We start from the raw sequence: 24,977 nt of genomic DNA on the forward strand, positions 1-24,977 counted from the left end.
TCTTGCATGGTTCAATAAAAGAAGAGGTCTATGTGGAGCAACCCAAAGGATTTGAGATTTATGATTGAAAATATCATGTATGCAAGTTGAAGAAGGGTCTCTATGGGCTGAAGCAAGCACCCCAAGCATGGTATGAGAGGATCGATAGCTACTTGATGAAGTTGGGATTCAATAGGAGTGAAGTCAATCCTAACCTTTACCTTAAGGTTGAAGATGACAAACCTCCCATACTGGTGTTGTATGTGGACGACCTCTTTCTAACAGGTGTAGACCCTCTCATTCACAAATGTAAGAGGGAGTTGGCTTCTGAATTTGAAATGAAGGACCTAGGACTGATGCACTATTTCCTAGGACTTGAAGTGTGGCAGAAGCCAGGGGCAATTTTCCTATCTCAAGGAAAATATGTGGTAAAGATATTGGAAAGATTCGGTATGGTGGATTGCAAGCCTGTGACTACCTCAGGGATCTTAAATTTTAGAAGTTATATGGTAGTGATGTCAGACCAGATTTTGGAAATGCCTCTGAGTTTCATAAACTCATTTGCATTGATGTTCTTGGTGAACCTCCGTCCGAACAGATGTTTTTAAGTTAGAAATGTGAGCTCATATTTGGTTGAGCCTCACTGGATTGATGCCAAGAATCTTTTGTGATATCTTCATGGCACAATTACGTATGGGTTAAGATACACTACCGGAGATTTGAGACTACTTGGATATACTGATGCTAATTGGGCAAGTAGTGTGGTGGACTGTAAGAGCACTTCCAAGTGATGTTTCACCTTGGGATCTGCTTCGATATCCTGGATGAGGAGGAAGTAGAAGTCGGTGGCTTTGAGCACCGCCAAAGGAAAGTATATTGCTGCTAGCATGGCCTCCTGTGAGGTCGTCTGGTTGCGAAAGCTCTTTACTGAGCTATTTGGATTTACATTGGATACCACCGTGATCCTTTGTGACAACCAGAGTGGGATTCATTTATCAGAGAATCCCATATTTCATGATCGTTCCAAGCATATTGATATCAGGTATCACTATATTTGAGATATGGTGTAGTGGGGAGCTATAAGTCTCCAACATATCGGTACAGACTAATAGGTCACTGACATTCTGACAAAGCCCCTAGGGAAAGTCAAATTCCTAACTTTCTGAGAACAACTAGGTGTTGTTCAAAGACCCTCCGATGAGGGTGCTGTATGATGCATTGAGCTCTGGGAGCTCCGGGGGGTGCGGGGTACTTCTTGGAGTGACATATGACCATAGGGTGATTCGCCATCCCCTGGTGGTGTACATGTACACCCTGTGGCGACTATGTAGTAGGATTGATGTGTTCTCCTGTGAGGCCTGGATTGATGTGTTCTCCATGTCGATTGTAGCAGGGTTGATGTGTTCTCCTATGAGGCCTAGATTGATGTGTTCTCCATGGTGATTGTAGTAGGATTGATGTGTTCTCCTATGAGGACATGATTGATTAGTTCTCCTGTCGAGGCATCCTACCCATGTGGTCTGGGACTCATGGGAAGTACTTCTTATCTGATCAATGAGTGGGGAAATGAAGTTAGGGACCATAGTAGTACCAATGGATGCATCATTGTATCTACCATACTCCCTACGCTAGGTTGACCTCCATTGATCTGGGATCAATGATACTGGTCTGGGACTAGTGGTAGGAGTGGTACATTCTATGACACTGACTTCAGGTTGGTTGAGACTGGTCTGGGACCAGTGCTACACACTCTGAGACTGACTTTGAGCCAGTGGAGGATGTTACTGGTCTGGGACCAGTGGTAGGAGTTGTAATCACTATGACGCTGACTTCGGGTTGGTTGAGACTGGTCTGGGACTAGTGGCACATACTCTGAGACTGACTTCGAGTCAGTATGATACATCCTCAATCATTTCTTCTTCTTCACAATTTGGACAAAAGCAGAGTAGAACAGAACAAAGTAGATCAGAGCATAACAAAGCAGAGCCATACAGATCAGTAGAGGGTAGAACAAGACAAAGCAGAACAGGAAAAATAGAGCAGAGCAGGGCAAGGGTTAGGCTGTACATGGTAGTGTATTTGATGGATGAATAGTAGCAACCGACAAACAGATTGCAGATGAAGTTCTCCCTAGTTGAGAGGGAGTGTTAAATTGGAAACTAGGGCCAAACTTCATGTGGGTCATCTTATTCATGGCTAATAATATTCTCGTTAGATTCCTCTGATTGAGAGGTGTAGGAATGATCTAAAGATCATCTGATTCTGATAAGTATTCATGGAGATATGAATTTATTTTGATTATGGAATTGTTATCAAGCCAACCTACAAATCATGTAGCCTCAGAAGCCTAACAGTCACATCTATTCAAACATCAACAGTTGTGTATAAATATAGGAGGACTTTTTCTCATTTTCACTCACTCATTTCATCACATCTCTCTCTCTCTACTGCACAAAAAAGAGTATCTTCTCTACCGTGCAAACAAGGGTCTCTCTCTCACACATGTGAAGGCAGAAGCTTGCTGAAACTGAAGCTGCAACTGCAGATCCAAACTTTGATCAGCGTGGACCATCAAACCTCCTCTTCTAATCTACACTATAGGTTCATTTGAAACTCCTCTAAAGGCTGCAACTTTTGGTGGTGGAATCAAGTCAATCCGACGGACGGTTTGTGAGATATCGACTGCCATAGTTTGAAGGAAGCTACTGAAACTGAAGCTGCAACTGCAGAAGTGAACTTTGACCAGTGTTTACCATCAAACCTCCTCTTCTATACTGTGTTGTAGGTTCATATAAACCTCCTCTAAAGGCTGCAACTTTTGATGGTGGAATCAAGTCGATCCAACGGACGGTTTGCAAGATATCGACTGCCCTAGTTTGAAGGAAGCTGTTGAAACTGAAGCTACAACTGCAGATCCAAAGTTTGACCAGTGTGGACCATAAAACCTCCTCTTATGATATGCACTATAGGTTCATTTGAACCTCCTCTAAAGGCTTCAACTTTTGGTGGTGGACTCAAGTCGATCGAACAGACAGTTTGCGAGATATTGACTGCCCTAGTTTGAAGGAAGTTGCTGAAACAGAAGCTACAACTGCAGATCCAAAGTTTGACCAGCATGGACCATCAAACCTCCACTTCTGATCTATGATGTAGGTTCATCTGAACCTCCTTTGAAGGCTTCAACTTTTGGTGGTGGAATCAAGCCAATCTAACGATCGATTTGTGAGATATCGACTGCCCTAGTTTTGATGTTGAAGCTGCTAGTGCTGATGCTGCTAATCTAGGGTTTGCTACTGCTGATATAAATCAGGTTTATTGTACTATTTATCTCTCCTAAATTATTGAAGATAAAAGAAGATTTGATCAAAGGGTTTCCCCACATATTGTGGGGTTTGTCCCTGGATAGCCACCACATCTTGTGTCTCTTGTCTTAGCTTGTAATCTGTTGATCATTTAATGTTCTATCTACACTTTACTTTATGTACATGTGATTGCTAATCTATGGAATATGCTAAGAAAAAGAAGTAAACTATTATATGCATAGAACATACCATAACTTAACAAAATCTACATGAAGCAACCTGAAGGCTTTGCGGTGAAGGGTAAGAAATAATTGGTATGCAAGTTAACGAAGTCTCTATATGGGTTAAAGCAATCACCAAGGATGTGGTATTAGAAATTTGATACATTTATACGGGGACTTGGCTTCACCAGAAGCAAAGCAGATTACTATGTGTATTTTAAATTAATTGGTGGCCATGTTATTTATCTGGTCTTGTATGTGGATGATATGTTGCTGGTTGGAAATGACAAAGAAATTATCCAGAATTTAAAGACCCAATTGTCCTCCAAATTCAACATGAAAGATCTTGGTGCTCCAAACTATATTTTGGGCATGGAAATTCAAAGAGATTTGGCAAAGAGGAAGCTCTAGTTAAACCAGAGGAATTATGTCAAGACAATACTGCAGAGGTTTAATATGCAGGATAGTAAATTGGTGAAGGTCCCTATTCCTATAGGTGTGAATTTATCTGTTGAACAGTGTCACAAGACACAAGAAGATGAAGAGGACATGTCTCGTGTTCCATATGCAAGTGTAATCAGTAGCCTAATGTATTCGATGGTCTATACTAGACCAGAAATTTCACATGTAGTGGGAGTATTGAGCAGGTTTATGAAAAAACCAGGGAAGGAGCACTAGACAACAGTAAAGCAGGTTTTCAGGTATTTGCATGGCACTAGTGATTATGGTTTGTGCTACCAAGGAAGACTAGGATTGGACAGAGTGTTGGATATTCATGGATTTTTTGATGTAGACCGGGCTGGAGATCTGGATCAGAGAAGATCTACAAGTGGGTATGTGTTTAACCTATTTGGAGGTGCAGTCAGTTGGATGAGTAAGAAAAACTTTGTAGTGGCACTATCAACTATAGAGGTAGAATACATGGTAGCCACTCATGCAAGCAAGGAAGCAATTTGGTTACAAATATTGTGTTCAAGTATGGGGTTAGTACAAGGAGCTATAAGGATAGACTGTGATAGCCAAAGTGCAATTTTCTTGGCAAAGAACCCTGCATATCATTCAAAGACAAAGCACATTGATGTTCAGTATCACTTTGTGAGGGATATGATAGAAGACAAAAAGGTGTTGTTGGTAAAGGTGGACACTTCAAAGAATACTACAGATGCATTGACAAAATCAGTGAGCTCTAAGAAGTTCTCTTGGTGTAGAGAAACAATGGGTGTTGCAGGATTGGATAAATGACTAAGCTTTATTGTGGCTCCCTGTGGAAAGAAAACAACAAGTGGGAAAATGTTGGGTTGTGTTATATTCTTTCCACGACTAGCCCACATAGTTAACTAGTGGGTTAGAAGGGGGCAAAGTCCCCCCCTTCGTTGCACCGATTGTGTAGTGGGGGGAGTCACAAGGGGTTTGAGGGTTGCAGGTAACCCCACTCTATAGGGTCCAGGGTGCGCTACCCGAGGAAATTTTGGTTTTGGACCTATATTAGGTTGGGTGGACCTACCTATGGTTTTTTGCATGTTTTTTGCACATGGTTTTGGACACGATGGTTTTCGGTCCATGGTATTGGATCCTTCAGCATGTATAAATATGTATTGTAACATCAAAAGGAACATAATGAAAAATCAAGTTGGTAGTCCCGGTTTTGGGATCCAGGGGAAAATCTCTGTGTATATGTGTTTTATGTGTTATGTTCTCGCATTGTTTTTTACTGTGTTTTAGAATTCGTATGTAGGTAATTTCTATACTGGGTTAAAACCTACAAGCCTACCTTTGCTTACATATCCTTTGGCTATTCTATGTATCAGGTATCCCTTCGAGGATATCGGAGCTGAGTCGAGGACTCGGTATCCTTCCCACACAGCATACTGTTTGCGACTATGTGCCCCTCGGTAGTGTCTATGATTTGAGATATCCTTAGTGGCCATACTTTTAGCGACGAACACAAGGTGACCAGGGTAGGTTGCGCTGGTACCTAACACAGATGAACCTACTCTGTCTTTGCTTTTTGGGAGGGTTCTGTACTTGGCCCGTTAATTTGAGGTTCGGACGAAGCTCAAGAGTAATCATAACTGTACATTTGGCCAACTATCTTTGTTATTCATTGTGATACTGGGTATCATCTCCAGTGATCGGTGCTTATTAGACGGGGTGATTTCCCTCTGCTTGTTGATTGATTTCCTTAGTGTATTTTTTATTTTATTTTAAGTGTTGGATTGTTATCATCGAGACTTTAACAAATATTACTATAAAATCTATTGATAAAATTTATTGGTCACCGTGGCTACATCCAGCCCTCATCGTCAATCTAGACGGTTGTTAGTTCTTCCCCCACTCATTGTGGAGAATCTATCGCACCCCAGTGAACAGGATTCCTTGTCTTCAGGCAATCAGTCTCCAAGATCTAACATAGAATCCGTTTGGACATCCCACAATTCAAGCATACCAGAAGATTTCTTTACTAAAGGTTTCATTCCTCCATACAATCCTCCAATCACGAATCCATTGGGACCACTCTTGATTCCCATTGCATTTGTACCTCCCATGTCTTCTATTGGACCTGCACCACCCATCCCATCGACAACTAATGGGTGGTGGGCTTTTGTGGACACTTTTGGTCCACCACCACCTCCTCAGTCTATAGTTAATACCGCACCTCTGATGGAAAACCTCGTTATCCTGCCTGTCCCGGGTTCAAACCCTATCATGACAACCACCATGAGTAGAACCTAGTACAAATTGGGTTCCACCCCTTTTGTGTCAGCCCCTGGACCATCAAGAAGTGCTACATATAGTTCTCCTTATAATGCTCAATATAGCATGGTTAGCAAGGGTCCCGTCAACCCCCCCATGGTTGGCATCCATTTTTTAGTTCTAACCCCCAGGTTCAGATGCCTGGGGACACAGTTCCGAATATGCATATAATGGTCAAGAACGTAATAGTTCCACCTTCATTTACAATATTGCAGGGACAGTCATTGATTGACATGAACCCTCCTTATGTTAGTCAAGCACCTATAGTTAATTACATGGCGAGCAGGAACCCTCAACAAGGTCCCAATTAATTCATATGGGCACCCTACTCTCAACCTCAAATGAGTCAAGGGGGCACTCGTTATCCTGGGGCCACTTCCAACCCCCAATCTAACAACCCCTATGGAAACCCACAGTACATGATTGTACTCCAAGGAAATTACTATTCCACATAACCTGTGTATAATATTGGAAACAACACGATGGGAAGACTGCAAGGATCCTCAAGTCATATTTCATTGTCATGGTTCGATTCGGGGACATCAAACACCTTGAATTTCTTGGCAACGCTTGATATCCCCAACTTGTACAAACTCACAAATCACCCCATCTATCACAACTTACTTTGGCCACCAATACCGCATAAAATTCCGATAGACATCCCAAAGTTCGAAGGGAAACAAGGTGAGGATCTAGGTACACACATCACCACCTATCATTTATGGTGTGTTTCTAACTCCATGGTGGATGATAGTATCTGGCTAGGCCTCTTTCGCTGCACCCTTACTAGCAATGCAGCCAATTGGTACATCGAGTTACCACGCATGTCAGTTAATACCTTTGGCGATTTAGCAATGGAATTCTTAAAGCACTTCTAGCTACCCATCCACTATGAAACTGGGATGAAACTCCTCACTTCATTATGTCAAGACACTACCACCCACATCTCTAATCATATCCATGAATGGAGACATAGGTAGAGGCTTGTCAAATCTCCCCTCCCACACTATCTATTAGCGGATTGGTTCTGCAAGTCTCTACTCCCCCAAATCACTAAAGATGTCACCTTAGGTGGTGCAGTCACTGAAGACCGATCCATTCATCATGCCTAGTACTTAGATTTGATATATTTACAGTATAGCACTTTACATGATGCCTTTCCCAATGCTCCTCGCAACTCCAATGCTCCCGCTACTTAGCAACTGGAGCGCACATTGATGGAATTATCGATGCTACCTCCGGGGCTGATATAAAACAAATCAGTGATCACATTGCCTAATTATAAGTTGACCCCTCTACCGAATGGATTGCTCTTCCTACCGCTGGGATAAACTTTATGCAGTCTACACAAAAACCTAGTGGTAAGAGCAAGAAGAATAAGAAAAATATTGCTCCTTCTGAAGAGCATTCAACAAAGTAGTACAACCCAAAGCAGAAGGCTAGTGCACCTTCTAACGATGGAAAGGACAAACCCATCTAGTTCCCTTGCAAAATATATGTGGAAGACCACATGACATATCATTGTCCGTATCTTCTAGAATGCACATATTTCATCACTAAAAATGACACCAGCAGGACCCCTGTGGTCCTAAATAATCCTTTCCCTACTCAGAAGCAACAACACCTTGCTCCAAACCAACTCGAACCCTCGCAAGGGGGTAATGGCGGTTCACATCATCCTTCAACTCGTGAAGGACCATCTACCATTTACACCTTTGAAATTGTAGATCTACAAACTAGAGCCAAACCTTATGGAGCTCTGGTCACTAATGCTGAGGAAGCCACCTCGAGTCAAAACCCATCATCGCCTAACGATCTTCATATTGAAAGGCTGGTTGTTGATCTTGTGATTCACCCCCAAAAAGGGGCACTTCATCGCACAATGCATAATAAATCTTCATGTGCTACCCAGAACTACAATATTGTAGAATATTTGGTGCAAGCACCGTCAGCTATGTCAGTGCTCGAAGTATTACAAACCCGTCCAGCACAAGGGAAAGCTCTGCTTTTGGAAATTTGTGGTATTGACCCTGAGGATTCCATGCTTGCAATTTTTGACATGGACAAATGTAAACCTCCCCTTTCACACTAGCTTGCATTTCAGGTGCAAATATATTCAAAAGGGCGAGGAGTACACAGAATTGTCATTGATGAAGGTGCTTCAACCTGCGTCATGTCTGCTTCATGTTGGCTTGCTTTGGGTTCTCCAACCCTATCCTCGATGTCGAATTCCCTTAAAGCTTTCTACAACCACACTTTCATCCCAAAAGGTTACCTAGCTATCTACCCCATCACTTTGAGTGGGAAAATGGTAACAATGGATATCGAAGTCATAGATAGAAAGGTCGACTATAGAAAGCAGTTGGACTTACGCCATGACTGCCATTGTGTCTACTGTCTTTCGGATCATCCGATTTCCATTGGATGGAAATATATTCACAATGGACCAGTTGTCCTTTTTCACCTCTGATTATTCCCCATTAGCCAGTGGATCTGTACCCTTAGTGAGTGGTGTACCTGACTCTTACGTCAATATTGGTACTAGTCTGTTGAAGGGCTCTTCCCTGATGGGTTGTTTCCCTCTGCCGCTACCCGCAGTTCCACAGACAGTCTCTATGGTTTCATCCATTCCTTATAAACTGACCGATCCTTGGATCCTCCCAGTGCCATCAGAAATTGACACTTATGTAGAAAAAATGTCGTTGCCACCAGCTGAATTGGCCTACCAAGCCATTCGATATGAATTTGAATCTTCAGTCACTTTGGTCATGGCCAATGGTACCGCCTTCGCTCCCATAACTGCTCCTTCTTTCTATCTCCTCAATCAAGTCCTACCGTCGGACGAAGCTATTAGAGAGATCATGTGTTTAGAAGAGTGACCTTGGGAGGACTCCCACCATCATGTTTCAATATATGAATGAGACACGATGCCTCTTCAAATCTTGTCATTTGACGCACTTGAAATCGTTTCCTCACCTTATACGACTATCCAAACTTTCGACTCGGAGGGAAACATGGGAAATATTTCAAGGACATTGCTCATCGATATTTTTGTTAAGACAGGAATCATGGAAAACATCCAGGTTGGAGCTGATTGCACTCCTGAGGAAATTGTGAGCTTCACCTACCCTTTTAAAGACTTCCGTGATGTTTTCCCTTTGTCTTATGAGGAAATTCATGGCATAGACCCTTCTATTGTCAAGCATGAGATCAAGAAAGATCGAGCATTATTGTTATGGTATTTTTCTTACTCATTAATCTGAAAAAACCTCAAGTCTCCTTCTTCAGGCTCATTAAACTACCATGAAGAAGATCAAGCATTCTTTTTATGGTATTTTTCTTTTTCGTTAATCCAAAAAACTTCGAGTATCCTTCTTTAGGCTCATTAAACTACTACAAAGAAGATACGAGCATGTTCTTTTTTGGGATTTTTTCTTGCTCTTGAACTAAAAAACGCCCAAGTTTTTCATCGTCAAGCTCGTTAAACACTTACGACAATGATCTGAGCAACTCTTTTTCTCTCTTTTTCTAGCTCACTAAACTGAAAAAGATCGACTGAGTATTCTTTTTTGGGAATTTTTTCTCACTCATAAAATTGAAAAAACTGCAAGTTCCTTCTTCAGGCTTGTTAAAAACTTATGAAGAAGCTTCGAGAATTCTTTTGAGGAACTTTTCTTGCTTGTTAAACTGAAAAAACCCCGAGTTTTTGTCATCGAGATCGTTAAAAACCTACAACGACGATATGAGAGATTTCTTTTTGGGACTATTTGTTGCTCTTAAAATGAAAAATCCCTAAGTTTTTCCCTTCTTTGAGCTCGTTAAACCTATGAAGAAGGAATGAGAAGTTATTTTACCTCTTTTTCCTTGCTCACTAAACTGAAAAAGATACCTTGAGTTTTCTTCATTTGACTTGTTAAAATTCGATGAAGGTCTATTGAGTTTGTCATCATGTGACTCATTAAAATTTCATGACGAATATCGAGTTTACTCTATCTCCTCGTACTCGTAACAAAAGGAGGAAAACATCTACTGAGCATAGGTTTCTATTTATCTAGACTCAGTAGATTAACTCATGGAAAAGGAACCTTTTCAGGTATATTATATTAAACTTTTGTCGCACACAGTTACCAACTATGACAAAGGGACCACCCTAGAGTTGTTATTTATGATAATTTCAGACTCTTGAAATATGAAAAGACCACCAAGTTGTCCCATCTGGACTCATTATATTACACAGATGAGGAATGGAGTCACTCTTTACGATCTTTTCAGAATCTTGAAACATGAAAATACCACTGAGTTTACCTGTCTGGACTCATTAAACTAATCAGATAAGGCATAAAGTCACTCTTTTTACTATCCTTTTCAGACTCTTAAAACATGAAAAAATCAATGAGTTTACCCATCTGGACTCACTAAACTAATCAGATGTGGAAAGTGGACAATAGAATTGCTTTGTGTTCAATATTGTGAAAAGAGTTTTCTGGCAGCAGTTGCTCCCTTGAACATGGCACTCCCTCAGATAAACCTTCCTTGTGACAGCATCTCAATATGAATCTTACCATCCTATGAGTTTAGCCTATATACCCCAATGTTCTTGCATCTGTGTATCCTAACACTCTTTGTCGTTCATGAGTCTAGTGCTACATGGTTAAAACTATTTCCGTTCCTTCTATTATTCAAGGGAAAACCTTTATCCTCTGTTTCGTCCATCAAAACATCAAGCATATCCTATCATCATGCCCTCTATCACTTTGACCCAATCCTAAAAAGAATCCTAAAAAATAATCATTCTTGTCCCGTTTTATTTCGACTAATGTAGGACACCTTATTGCCTACCTTTTGATAGGTCTCTTCCTACCAACTTCAACACTCTATCTAAGAAGAAGACCCAGAAACACTTCAATACCTTGGTACTTGTAGACATCAGTGGTAGGTCACCTTGTGTTTGGTCAGGGGTTTTCATAATTGGCTCTTGGTTAAAAGATTCTACAAGTGTTTGACGACAAAAAAATTATTCACACTCGCTAGATTGTACTATACATCTTGGAGACCATCACCATTATCTATGGCCATCCTCACATTTGTTAACGGTCTCCATTATTGACTGGTAATCAGACGATTTCATGCATGTTCGACCTCAATGCCTATATTCACATGTATCGATCTATGATGTTGCGGTGAAGTGGAAATCAAGACCTTGGGTAGAGGCTTGCATCACTCAGCCTTGTTTCCTCTGCCAAGTAGCGTTTATTATTTTTTGGAGATAGTTCATCAGAATGATCCTATTATGACACAGGTTCTGCATTGTGCTTATCGGCAGAAAGCATTGTAATATCTCTTTATTGAGAAAATCAGTCTGACATAGCTACTGAGCATGGAAATTCTTGACTCAAGACATGATTTTAGCTTTTTTATATATGTGTTGTATCAGGTTTCTCATACCACCCAAAGATCTGATCCTCTCTCTCTTTTTTCCAAAGAAAAGGACAGTTACATATAAAGTATTTCAGCCATCGTCATAGAATTTGATCTCACACTTTAGGGGGCATTTGTTATATAGGAAAATGACCTCCTCACCGACTCAGAGGAGAAAGACATGATGACTAAAGGACTGACCAAGGTCATAGGCCTAGTTATCAAGCTAACATTGTCTAGCCACTAGCAACCTGCTTTATAAAGCTTCCTAGCAAGGCTAAGGGTGCGTTAGTGCCTAGTGTAACTCTGTCTATTACCTCGGGAAGAGCATTAGTGAACCTTAATGAGTTTATATGGGTCAACGGAACAAGTTGATTGAGAAATATCATAAGACTCTCTCCTATGTCAGCTCATAAAAGCATGGAAACATCATAACTTGACCTGTTTGGAGGAAATACTAATTCCTAATGGAGTATACAAACAGGAAAGAGCACAAAGGCATGGAAACATCGCTGCTTTTGCCTAATGGAACTCATGAAGGACTTGAAAAACCTATCCTCAGATGTTATATATGCAAGGCTAGGGCCATTATGAAAGAGGTCGAAATATTTGAAAGGATTTCCTATTTGGCTGTCGAGTAGAGTATTAGACTAAGGCATCAAGAGGTTAAGAAGGGACAGAGAGAGAGGAGCTAGAGGGGTAAAGGAAGGCTGATACCACCAATGGTTGTAATAACTCATTCTGCATCAATATATAACTGCAATTGTGTTGTCCACTCCGTGATGTTGGTAGTATAACTTGTTTATATGTTTATGCAATATCATTAGCATGAGTGGCTTAGATATATGCAACTAGATATCTTTATATGTTCATCTATTGTTTATCAGGGTTTTATGCTGTGATATTACACTTGTCTTTTCTATGTGCAGGTTTTGATCTAGAGCTAGCTCAGGGGTCTTCCACCTAGCTACATTGCGCTCTCCAGCAACACCACACTAAGACTCAAGGTAATAAGTCCTTCTCTCTTTGATATTCATTTGTTAAGCATAGATATGCATGCATCTTTGTGACAACTGCAGCTAATCTTACAGTCTGCCAAGGATCCCAGGAAGATCCTTGAGGGTTTCAACATCACCAAACACCCATGCATTAATCCCTATAGCACTACCCAACTACCCGAAAAATTCACTTCAATCACCTATATTTATATGATTTCTTCTTTTATTGCTCTAGTTGATCCATGGGTAGTACAAGATCAATCTAATATCGATAGTTTTGGTGATCATATGTTGCTCACCCCTGTTGAGAAAGATTGCAAATCCATCTATTTGGCTTGCACGACCTATTTTGATCCTTCATTTTTGATCAATTGGGTTGATCATTCTTTAGATTATGGTACATTGTCTTATCCTTTCTCTCATACATTTTCACTGATGGGAGCATCAACGCTATCATGATGGTAGATGATGCACCATGGGATGATCATAATAATAATTTCTCCTTACTAGATTCCTTCAAGGACAATCTTAATGAACTTTATTGACCCAATATCATTGAGTTATATACGAATTTCACATCCATTTATGATTTCAATTATGATAAAAAATTGTGGAACATTAACGAGACCATCCCTCTAGACATTTCAATTAAACCTAACATTGTCAAAAATCTACATATTGGTGCATCTTGCTCTCTAGATGAAGTCAAGACTTATAAAGATCTATTCCAGAAATTCAGGGATGTTCTTTCCTGGTCTTATAAATAATGGTATCAATCCAAACATCATTGTGCATTATATTAAAACATATCTTGATTCTAAACTATTGCGACAATGTTTTCGTCCCATTGATCCCAAGAAAACTACTGCTATCAAAGTCAAAGTTGAAAAAATTATGTGAGCTTGTTTCATCTATCTTGTACCTTTAACTAACTCGGTTCCAATATGGTTCCTATTATGAAGAAATAAGGAAAAATTTGTGTCTGCATTGATTATCAAGACATAAATCATGCTTGCCCAAAAGACAATTATCCTACCTCGATCATCGACTAGATCATTGATGATTGTGCTAGTTGCGAGATATTTTCATATATGGATGATTTCTCTTTCTATAATCAAATCAACATTCTCCCACCAGACGAACATAATACTACATTCATTTCTCCTTGGGGCACATTTGCATTCAAAAATCCCTCTTTCAGATTAAAAAATGTTTGGGCTATGTTCCAGAGGGCCATGAATTACACCTTCCATGACATCAAACATATTGTGCAACCTTATTTGGACAATTTTCCTACTCATTCACTATGTTTGGCTTATATGGGCCTGACCCAGGTTCGGAAGAATTATTTAGCCAAGCAAATCCCACAGCTACCGGCCCTTTCGGCAACAACCCACGAAGCGTGGATTGAGGTCTCATCCGAGGTAGCAGGGGAGGGTGCTAGAACCAGGTTTTCACACCCTTGGGATGTCTATATGTGGTCTGAGAGGTTTGCGTGCCATTCAGAAGCTTCACGTTGTGCTAGATCCACACAAATACAGATAATCTTAGCTTTCTCTTACTGCGCTGATTATAGATCTAATTTATTCGATTAAGTATTATAACCCAGACCTACTTAGAGAGGTATTTTAGCAAACATCTATTACTTTCATTTAGTTCACATATTAAGATTAAACCTGATATATGTGCGCAGATCAAAATAGTTTCATTAACTATAAAAGAACAGAGTTGCGATAGTTCAAAATTAACATAGAATTTAGAAGAAACTTATCTTTATTTCCACTTATAACCCTTACATCCAAATCTGCCTTGCGAACTTAGCTGCAGGGGTCCACGCACACAGCTACGAACTCTTCCTGGCCTCTGCACACATAGCTGCAGAGCCTCTATCCTCTACCCAAACCCTCGACTCAGAATTACAAACACTCTTAGAATGCTCTTTTCAGACACCCATTACATTTCAGATCTCCAAAATCATACCCAAAACTTAGCTACTCTACCCATAGAGCCTTGCTCTATTTAGACCTTTCCATGGACCATGATCCCTAGGCGGACCAACTCAACCTACATTTCTTCACATTATTTTTGGGTGGACTACCATTTTGACTTTAACTTATTACAAATATCACTCCATGCATCTCACGGAGTCTTTACCATGCTATTAGCCAAAATTTCAGGCTTCGTGCCCCATACCCATTGCACGGGGCTTCTGCTACCCAACAGTCCCTTAACACAATCATCGTGACTCATCCCGAGTCACTTAGCTGGTGCGTCCGTCTTTGCGCGGAAATCGGTCAGTAGCTTCTGCACGTCACTTGTGCTAGTAGCAAACTCTTCTGTCATGTGTTCCATCCGTTCCACATGTGTTGCCGACACGTTAGTCCCTATCTCAGCTATCTCCATAGTGGCATACTCCACCTGCATGTGGGCAACCTTGTGCTCTATGGTGGTGGAAATAGAAAATGCCTCATCCAGCCATGGCTGGAGATGGTCTTTAACCATTGCTTCCTTTTGTCTAGTGGCATCGGCTTGGACTTTCATGTCCTACACCTCCCTCATCTTGGCCAAGTGCTGCATGATAGCAATGGTCTGTGTGGTCCCTCTGAGCTGATCGTAAGCTTGTTGGAGCTCCTGGGCCTCAGATTCCAATCGACAGAGTGTTGGATCCTCTTGAAGGGTGGTGATCGTAACAATCGACTAAGTTAGAAACTCGGTACATTCCACTATTTACCATGTGAGCATCACGTGCCGCAAAGTAATAATGTTCCTATGTTGCTTTAGGATCTCTGGTGGCGTCGATTGTGGAACCTTCAGTCTTAAGTTTGCAATCTGCATGTTGAGCTCTAGCTGGATCCACACGGCCTCCTCCTTTGTCTTCCAGAACCCAGTAGCCAGTGTATGGATCTGTGTCTCAATGGGCAAGTCCTCTGCAATTTCTAACTTCGGGGCACTCGACCAAGTTTCTACTACTACCTTCTCCATCTGTTGCTTTTGTGTGACTGCTTCATCATGTTAGAGCCACAGCTATTTGATATTAATTTTCTACTCTTATAGGACTTGGTCAACGTAGTCAACCCTGGCACAGAGTTCAATTGTGGTGTTGTCGTGTAGTTGTTGCAAACTTTCATGTGGTAGGGTAGCCACATGCAGTCCCAATCCTATAAGTCGTTCTAGCACAGCTCGGTCCTCTGTTTGTGTGGTAGTCAATGCTCCGGCTAGAATCAGGATAGAATGAGCCATTTGGGCTTTTAACAACGGTTTCATAGCTGCGATACTGGAAGTCCCTTGAGTAGTGTTGGTGCCTACCTACACGATTGTTGATCCCAATTCGTGTAGCTATGTGCTTGGTTCCCCCAACACAATCTGCTACTCCGACATGGTCTCATCGACTACCTCCTAAGTGGCATCTCGAATAGTGTTCTCGATGTCAGTTAAGTCTCCTTTAGTTAGTGTGGTCACTCCGTTGTCCATTTTAGATGCCTTTGCCTTCTTCTATGGCTTTGACCGCTCTGATGGCGCTGACCGCTTCAGAGGTGAATCTGCACCTATTACTGGTGGTTTGTCTGTTGCCTTTTGATTGTCCTTATCTGTTGTTGACGCCACCCCTCCTAGTGGTGTCTTTCATGCTGCCACCTGAGCCACCTCCCATGCTACCTTAACTTCCACGGCAAACTGTTCATTGCGCTTTTGCTGCATGGCCCGCTTAGCTTCCTCCTTTTGCTACCTAATAGCGGCCTTGTTGCATTTTACTGTCGCCGGTACATGCCATGCCGGTGGCCAAGTATTCACAATCCTATTGATAACGTCATCAATAGAAATATATTGGAGTGAGGTTCATGCCTGGGCCAGGTCCTTACGCGACTTGATGTAGAGACGATGCATGTCTGCCTTAAATTCAACAATATGCTTCATGCTTTCATAGATCCCATTGGACAGGTGGGGTAAGGTAGTAATCCACTGACGCACATTCGCGTCCATCAGTACCCAAAAGATTTTGATATTTCAAATTTGTCCCACATCCCTTATCACCCAAAGGGAAGCATATCAAGTGGCTTTCGGCCATTCCAAGTCCAAGACAAGAAACTAGCTTTCTTCAGGTAGGTCGGTGGCAACCAGCATGATGGACAAGAGTAGCCATGCATAATGGAAATTTTTTCCCTCCTCCTACACTTTGCGGTAGTTGGTCAAAAATTCTTCACAGAGAAACTAGGACCAATTGAACCGTATGCCGATGGCACATTCTTCAGTGAGTGCAATCATGACAGCTAGAACCTTAGTGCCATGACACTTCCTCATTACTTTCCCTGCCATCAATTGAGTGGTGATGGGAACTGCTTTATTTGAGATACTATTAATGATGTACCCCCACTACCCTTTTGTAAGCTTATACTTCTTTTTTAATAGTTCTATCATCACGATATCGTTACTTTTTTATGTAATTTCTCGAGGATCTCTCCCATCACAGGGAAGGTGTGAAACTCGATGAACAAGATCAGGTTTGATACTAACAGGTTTACCGACCCATAATATTTCCTCATGAATTAGACAGAGAAACTGCTTTACAACCAACATGGTTATCGGGGGCCGGAGGAAGTGGGGAATTGACAAGAGACAGATTAGCCTAGCTTGGTCCACTTTCCACAACCACTCCTTAGGCTAGAGTGTTGTCACCGTTCCTTTGACAGTCTGTTCCATCAGTGCATCCATCACTAGGTGAGGAAATTTTACTGTATCCGTAAGATCCCAATCTTCGAATTTCATCGCCGCCACATAGCCAACCACCGAGTTTTCTACTAGGACTTCTTTTGGTAGAGCTGGGGTATCAATGACAGTGTCAACTTCATCTAGGTTTTTAGGTACTTTCACCTTCCCTTTGCTTTGAGGCATATACTTGGGTTGTCATACAGGCTGTATAGTATCCTCCTCAAGGTTGACTTCTTTGACATATGTGGGAGAGTCTTCAGCTTCTGTATCACTGTCAATGGTAACAGATTTACCCTTTTCCTCCATTGTGAACTTGCCAAGGTGGGGGTGTCAAGGCGACCTTCTTACTGATTTTGGGATCTGGGGGTCGTTCCTAGTCCTCGCCATCCGAGGTGATTTCAGGAGCTCAGTTGGTTGCGGCAATGCTTGCTACAGGTTATCAACGGTAGGATTGTGTGCTTTGTGGATTACTTCTTATTAGTGCTTTGGCAATGCCTTAAACCATAGACTTTATTTGGATTACTCGTCACTCCTCGTGCACTTGCTCCTAACCCATGGCAGCTTTCTGGTGGGATGGTAAGATGTGGTGATGTGATTCTTACTATGATTATATAAGATTCAGAATTTAAGATTGGCTGCTTGCCCTTGTAGCAACTCATCAATATGATTTTGGCAATTATTCTTCTTCCTTAATTACCCGCCACCCACTCCATGGTGCTTTAAATGGGTCATCATGTCATGAAAAGTACCTGAAACGGTCACTTTCCACCTTTCCTTCGCAACCGTGAAACCCCAGGATCGTAATTACAGTTTTTGTGTGTATGCTAAGGTCATATTGTGCAACTTCACAATAGCCTGGTTTATAGTCTCGTGCCCTCTTTCAACTGTGGGGAGCGCTGGGACTGGACCTCCTACAGATAGTCAGGTGGGCGAACCCCTCATGTGGATCTTCCATTTCCTGACTAGCCCAGGCTGTGAGGACCTTCTGTGTTCCCTTGATTCTGCTAACAGGTTGCGGTGTGTATGGAATTGTCCTTTCAGGTGTCAGCGCAACCATGCTAGTGGGGTCGCTGCTTGTGGCAGGGTAGAAGAGCTAGCCCTACCTGGTTCCTTCGTTCGCTCCTCTACATGACCCATGTAGGTGGCTTCTATCTGCAATTTGGTAATATCTTTATCCAGCTTCGCACTTTGTGCACAGAGTCTAGCCCTTGTTTCTTCTAACTTACCCAATTGCACCTTACTGTGCCAAATGGTTGCCTAGAGCTGTTGAATTCTGTCATGGATAATGTCACTACTGAGGTGAGTTGTATCCAAGAGACTTCCTTTTCTGGCCTTGAGAACCTTCATTCCACGCAAATCTAGTTAGGTTGATGGGCAACTAGTATGCATTCAGACCCTTCGCTGTTGATGACTGGCTATTCTTCTAATGCGTACCTGGAACCGCTTCCTAGATCTTGGCATTAGCAGCCCCCTTGGTACACACAACTCGTTTTCCGACCCATCATGATGTTCTTGTGTTGTGTCCATCATGCCATGCTAGATGAGCTGCCCTTCATCTGTGGCGGTGCTCTCTACTAATTGTTGTCTCTCCTAGGTGGTTACATGTCATAGTGACCGAATCATATTGCAGTTAAGCGTCGTAACTTTCTGCAAGCGGTTCTGCCATTGTTCAGTCTCCTCCTCGGAATCCATTGTGCAAGTGTTATCACATTCCCATGAGGTTCTTCCATCAACCATGGGATGCACCTGATCTTGGTCCTGTGCTATTATCTGATAGATGCAATCTAGCTCGTCGTCACTGTCCTCATCACGCACAGGTTCGGTGTAGCGTTCTCCTTCCGCTAGTTCCAACGGAACTACCACTCGCAGTGACTTATTTTCGAACATCATTTTCTGTCTCCTTAAGTTAATAATCCCCTTCATGTCCGTTGCCCAATTAATTCCGATCAATGCCAGGTAAGGATTACTGTCATCAACAATCTCTATAACTTCAAAATCGGTCAGCGTACTTACACTGTCAATATCCACAATCACTCCTTGTAGTTGACCCATTGGTAAGATCTTTTGTTGGTTAGCCATTCATAACTAGATCGAGGACCATTGCAATGCAGGCTTGCCCATGCACTCCCATGTCTGTTTAGGTAATACGTTCACATCTGAGCCTAAGTCCAAGATGACCTTATCCATTTCATATTCACCAATTTGTGCTGTCAATCTCATTTCCCGTTCGGTGCACAGAGCATGTCTTCCTATTTTTCGGACTACCTATGGTTCACTAGATCTGGTGCACCTGGTGATCAGTTCTTGCAATCCTTGAATGGCCTTACTATCACACAGTAGTTTCATGCAGGTTTTGAGAAAGGTCGTAATCATGGAGGGGTCCAACCATAACTCCATTTGATCCCTTCTGCCTGGGGTAGAAGCTTCTGCGCCACCCATGTGAGCTTCCCTTAAGATCGTCCTTCCCTGTTCCAGCTCAGATTTGTGGGCCTTTGTAGGTGTATCGTACCCCTTACGTCCTTCTTGTAGATGACCTCCTATAGTTGTGCCACTTCTTAGTACCATATTTATATGGGGATCCTCTTCGCGAGGCTCTGCTCACATCATCTAAATACTATGGGTCAGTGGAGGTTGGAGTGCTCCCTTTTTGCGTAGTTCGGAAATTAAGGTAGGTCAGTCTACCATTTCATGGTCAAATTATTCACAGTAGGGACATGAAGTTCTGGTTGGGTTAGTGCAGTCACGAGCGTAGTGTCCTAGTCCACCACAATTATAACAGAGTAACGGTCCGCGACCCCACCCAGGCCCCATTCCTCTTCCTCGGTCGCGTCCTTGAAATCCTCCCCGTGCTTCAATCTGCACTCAGTAAGCTGGGGTTATTTCTATCATCAAGTCATAACTTTGACACATTTGCTCATCATGTCCCACTGATTGATAGAAGTAACAATACAACTGTTGCGGGATCTGGGTATACTTTTGTAGTAGGTGGCAGTTATCTGTTGCATGTCTCCCACCCACCTGACAAATCGCACACCAGAGCGCAGGTGCGGCACTTGGTCCTGCTTGTACCTCTACTTTTAACGGCATTAGGCCTCCCCTCGCCAGATAGTTTGCAAAGATAGGGCAATGGTCCTTATTGTGTGCTTGGTTCTTGCATTTAACACATTCCTCCTCCATACGTACCCCTGATCGAGATACCCTTTCTTGATTCAAGCTCTGCAGTTCTAAATTCAAGTTTTGAAGTTGCATGTGGATTTGCTGAACCCCTAACCCTGGGTCTAGTATTGGGGTCTCGTGTATCCTTATTACTGTCTCTAGTGCCTTGGCTTGGGTTGAGATCTTTTATTGTGAAAGGGTCATCCTCAGGTGTGGTGTCAATGACACCATAAACCGTGCACAGTGTTGTTCATCTGTCAGTGTCATGTTGGCCTCACAGATAACACTTTTTAACATCTGATCCAAATCCCATGGAGTTTCTCCAAGCCTCACTACAATCTCTTTGAACCCAATAACCAACTGGGACCTTGACTTTGGGCACCTGAATTCCTTATTTATCACTCCTGGATTGTGGTAATACCTTCAGTTGGATGATCACTTGAATAATTCATGTGCCAAGTCAATGCGCAGTCCTGAAACGCACTAACTAGGGTAGCCTTCTTGATGTTATCATCTGTGATACCCTGAGTGTCCCACACAGATTTAATCAAAAACCAAAATCATCCTGGTTCCTCTTTCCCTGCAGCTTTAAATATCGGTAGCTTAACTAAACTTGCCATCCTGATCTTTGAGGCTGTTGGAGTTGGGGGTGCGGTTGGTGTCAGAGTGGATGGATTTGATGTAGGTGAGGCGGGTGGTGGCGTGGTTGGAGGTGGTATCAGGGGGAAGTGCTCTCTGATCAAATAGACTGCACTTCCTAGTGAGAACCTCGTGAGTTATTCCTCGCTTTCCCAAGAAATGGAAGCTAATGGACTGTTCTCTACTCCTCCCGTTCCATGGTAACCTCTTCCACTCCGCATTACTCCATACATTAAGGAACGCGCATAATTTGTTTTTCACATAACAGCATCTTAATCCACATATTCAATGATTTCATATACCTACCTCGTGGTCCTTGAAGGAATCGCTTTTCCACCTCGCTATAGCTCATGGTGGTATTTATCACAAACTTAGTGATAAATCCTCCTATTACCCGATCTAGCCAGTGATCTACTGTGTGTGCGTTCTTATCGTCGGTGGCTTCTAGCCAGCGCACCAGTTCCGAAGTCCATGCAATAGGCTATTCCAATCTACACCTTCCCGTGCTATCAGCTAGCCTTGTGATCCACTTATACAGCTCTACCAGGAATGACGCAAGGAAGATCTCATGAATGTCTGTGAATATGTACCCGTCCAACCAATCTTCTTCTGATATTCATGGGTTTCTGTTTTCCCAAACTATGAACTTGTGGAATTTTAGATCCCACCACTCTTCAATCTCTTTCTTTATAGGGTTCTAGTGTTCCCACATCAGACACCCCTTAGGCAAATCCTAGTCCTGGCAATGGAACCATTTGTTGGCTTATATGGGCCTGACCCAGGTTCAGAAGAATTATTTAGCCAAGCAAATCCTACAGCTACCGACCCTTTGGGCAATAGCTCGTGAAGCGCGCACTGAGGTCTCACCCGAGGTAGTAGGGGAGGGTGCTGGAACTAGGTTTTCGTACCCTTGGGATGTCTAGATGTGGTCTAAGAGGTTCGCGCACCGTTCGGCAACTTCATGCTATGCTAGATCTGCACAGATCTAGATAATCTTAGCTTTCTCTTACCATGCTAATTATAGATCTAATTTATTTGATTAAGTGTTATAACCTAGATCTACTTAGAGAGGTCTTTTAGCAAACATCTATTACTTTCATTTAGTTCACATATTAAGATTAAACCCGATATATGTGCGCGGATCAAAACAATTTCATTAATCATAAAAGAACAGAGTTGTGATAGTTCAAAATTAACACAGAATTTAGAAGAAACTTAGCATTATTTCCACTTATCACCCTTACATCCAAATCTGCCCTGCGCACTCAACTGCAAGGGTCCGAGCACACAGCTACGGACTCTTCTGGGCCTCTGTGCACACAGCTGCAGAGCCTCTATCCTCTACCCAAATCCTTGACTCAGAATTACAGACACGCTCAGAATGCTCTTTTTAGACACCCATTACATTTCAAATCTCCAAAATCATACCCAAAACTTAGCTACTCTACCCATAGAGCCTTGCTCTATTTATACCTTTCCATGGACCGCGATCCATAGGCGGGTCAACTCAACCTACATTTCTTTACATTATTTTTGGGTGGACTACCATTTTGACTTTGACTTATTACAAATGGCACTCCACACATCTCACGGAGTCTTTACCCTACTATTACCCAAAATGTCGGGTTTTGCGCCCCATAGCCGTTGAGCAGGGCTTCCGCTACCCAACAACTACATCGGGTTGATCACCCAATGAATCTTAGGGGAATTTTTTTACGATGTATACATGATAACGTTTGACTTAATCTGCACAAATGTGTGTTTTGTGTTAGCTCTGGTCATCTTCTCATATTTTTTTGTATCAAAACAAGGAATTCATATTGATCCCTTGAAAGTTCAAGCATTCATTGATCTACCTGCTCCTTCATCCCTTCTTCAGATTCAATGACTCCAAAGGAAGGCTAAATTTCTTAAGAGGTTCATTCCCAATTATGCTGACCTAACCAAAGGATTTACTCGCTTGCTAAATAAAGGGGTCCCCTTCCATTGGGATGACATTGCTCAAAAACATTGGATGCCCTGAAAGATGTACTGGTTTAGGAACATTTATTATACCCCCATGATTACAAACATGATTATTTCCTTTACCTCACAACTGCAAGTACTACCATTGTTATGGTATTTTTTCAAGAGAATGATGTAGGAACTAAAAATCCTATTTATTACTTGAGTCAGAATCTAAATGATACTGAAGTCAAGTACACTCATGTGAATAAGTTAGCTTTGGTAGTTGTTCAAGTTGTTGAAAGGTTTCACCATTACATCTTTCTTCGTAAAAATGTACATCCTCTCATGACAGTTACTATGGGGAAAATAATCTAAGTGGATTGTCATCATGTAAGAGTTTGATTTGGAATTCATCAAATCCAAGTCGAAGAAATCCCTAGTTTTTGTTGTGTTAATTTGTGACCTTCCCAATTCTGAAGTCAAAATGACATCTAACAATTATATTCTAGAAGATTCATTGTTTCTGATTTCATCATCTGACCCATGGTACGGATACATTATCATATATCTCTAGACCCATACTTCTAGTCTGATACCTCTTGCTCTGACTAACAATTTATCCTATATGAAGCCAAATGTTATATTATAATCGATGACACTCTCTATCATTGTGAGACTGATACATTTTTTTATGGTGCCTCACCAATGAGGAGGATGAAAAATTCTTAAATGAATACCATTTCAAGGCATGTAGCATTCACTCATCTGGATATGCCACCGAATAGAAGAATTCACATGCTAGTTACTTTTGGACCACCATATTTTGCGACTGTATCATCAATGTCCATAAGTGTGATGCATGCCATATTTTTTATCAAAATCTCTGTTCTTGACCCGCTCCTATGAATCCTATTATCACCATTAGTACTTTTGCAAAATGAGGCATTGGTTTCATGACATGTAACCCTCACTCAACCAGGGGGCATGGTTATATATAACAATAACAGGGAAACAACTACTTTATTTTTCTTCAACCATGCCATTGCATGGTTTGATATTCCACAAGATGTAGTCACGGACCATGGAAAAATAATTGGCAATGACATGATGTTTAAAATAACCACCAAGATGGGACTTTCCCATGAAAGTTCCACTCCCTACTACCCTCAAGCAAATGGGTAAGTTGAGGCGATTAATAAATTTCTAAAAACAATGCTTAAACTTATGATAGGGGTCCATAAATCATACTACCATCTCATTCTTTATTTGTATTTGTGGGCATACCAAGTGTATGTTAGAACTACTACTAGATTTAGACCTTTCCAATTGGTCTACGATCTAGAAGCAATCCTTCCAAATGAATGTGAAATTCCATACCTCAAACTTGTTGTCAAACTACTCCCTGCTACTTCCGCGAAAGAGGAATGTCTCTTACACCTGCTGCACTTAGATGAAACCAAGAAATATGTTGCTATGGATAATGAAGCCCATAAGAAATGTATTAAGGTGCAATATGACAAGAATGTCAATGCTCATCTCTTCTCGGAAGGATACATCATTATGTTATATGATCAAGAGTCCAATAAATTAGGATCAAAGAAGTTCAAGCCAATGTGGCTGGGTCCATATATTGTAAAATGTGTTCTTGCTAAAGGGGCCTATGAGCTATTTTATCTTGATGGATTTCCCTTGGCGCATCCTAGAAATACGTTGTACCTTAAGAAATACTATGCTTGAGTTTTGTGTAGTGCATTGTTTGCATATTGCATATAGGTGTGGTTGAGTGTGTTTGCAGTGTGTTCCCTTCAAGGTTTCCTAGGTTTTTGTTAATTCTATTTACATTTGGTTTGCATATGTTG

The sequence above is a fragment of the Pinus tabuliformis genome, chromosome 7 (genome assembly GCF_031772625.1).
Source record: "Pinus tabuliformis cultivar Carrire ecotype Pingquan chromosome 7, CPIR1, whole genome shotgun sequence".
NCBI classification, from domain to species: domain Eukaryota; kingdom Viridiplantae; phylum Streptophyta; class Pinopsida; order Pinales; family Pinaceae; genus Pinus; species Pinus tabuliformis.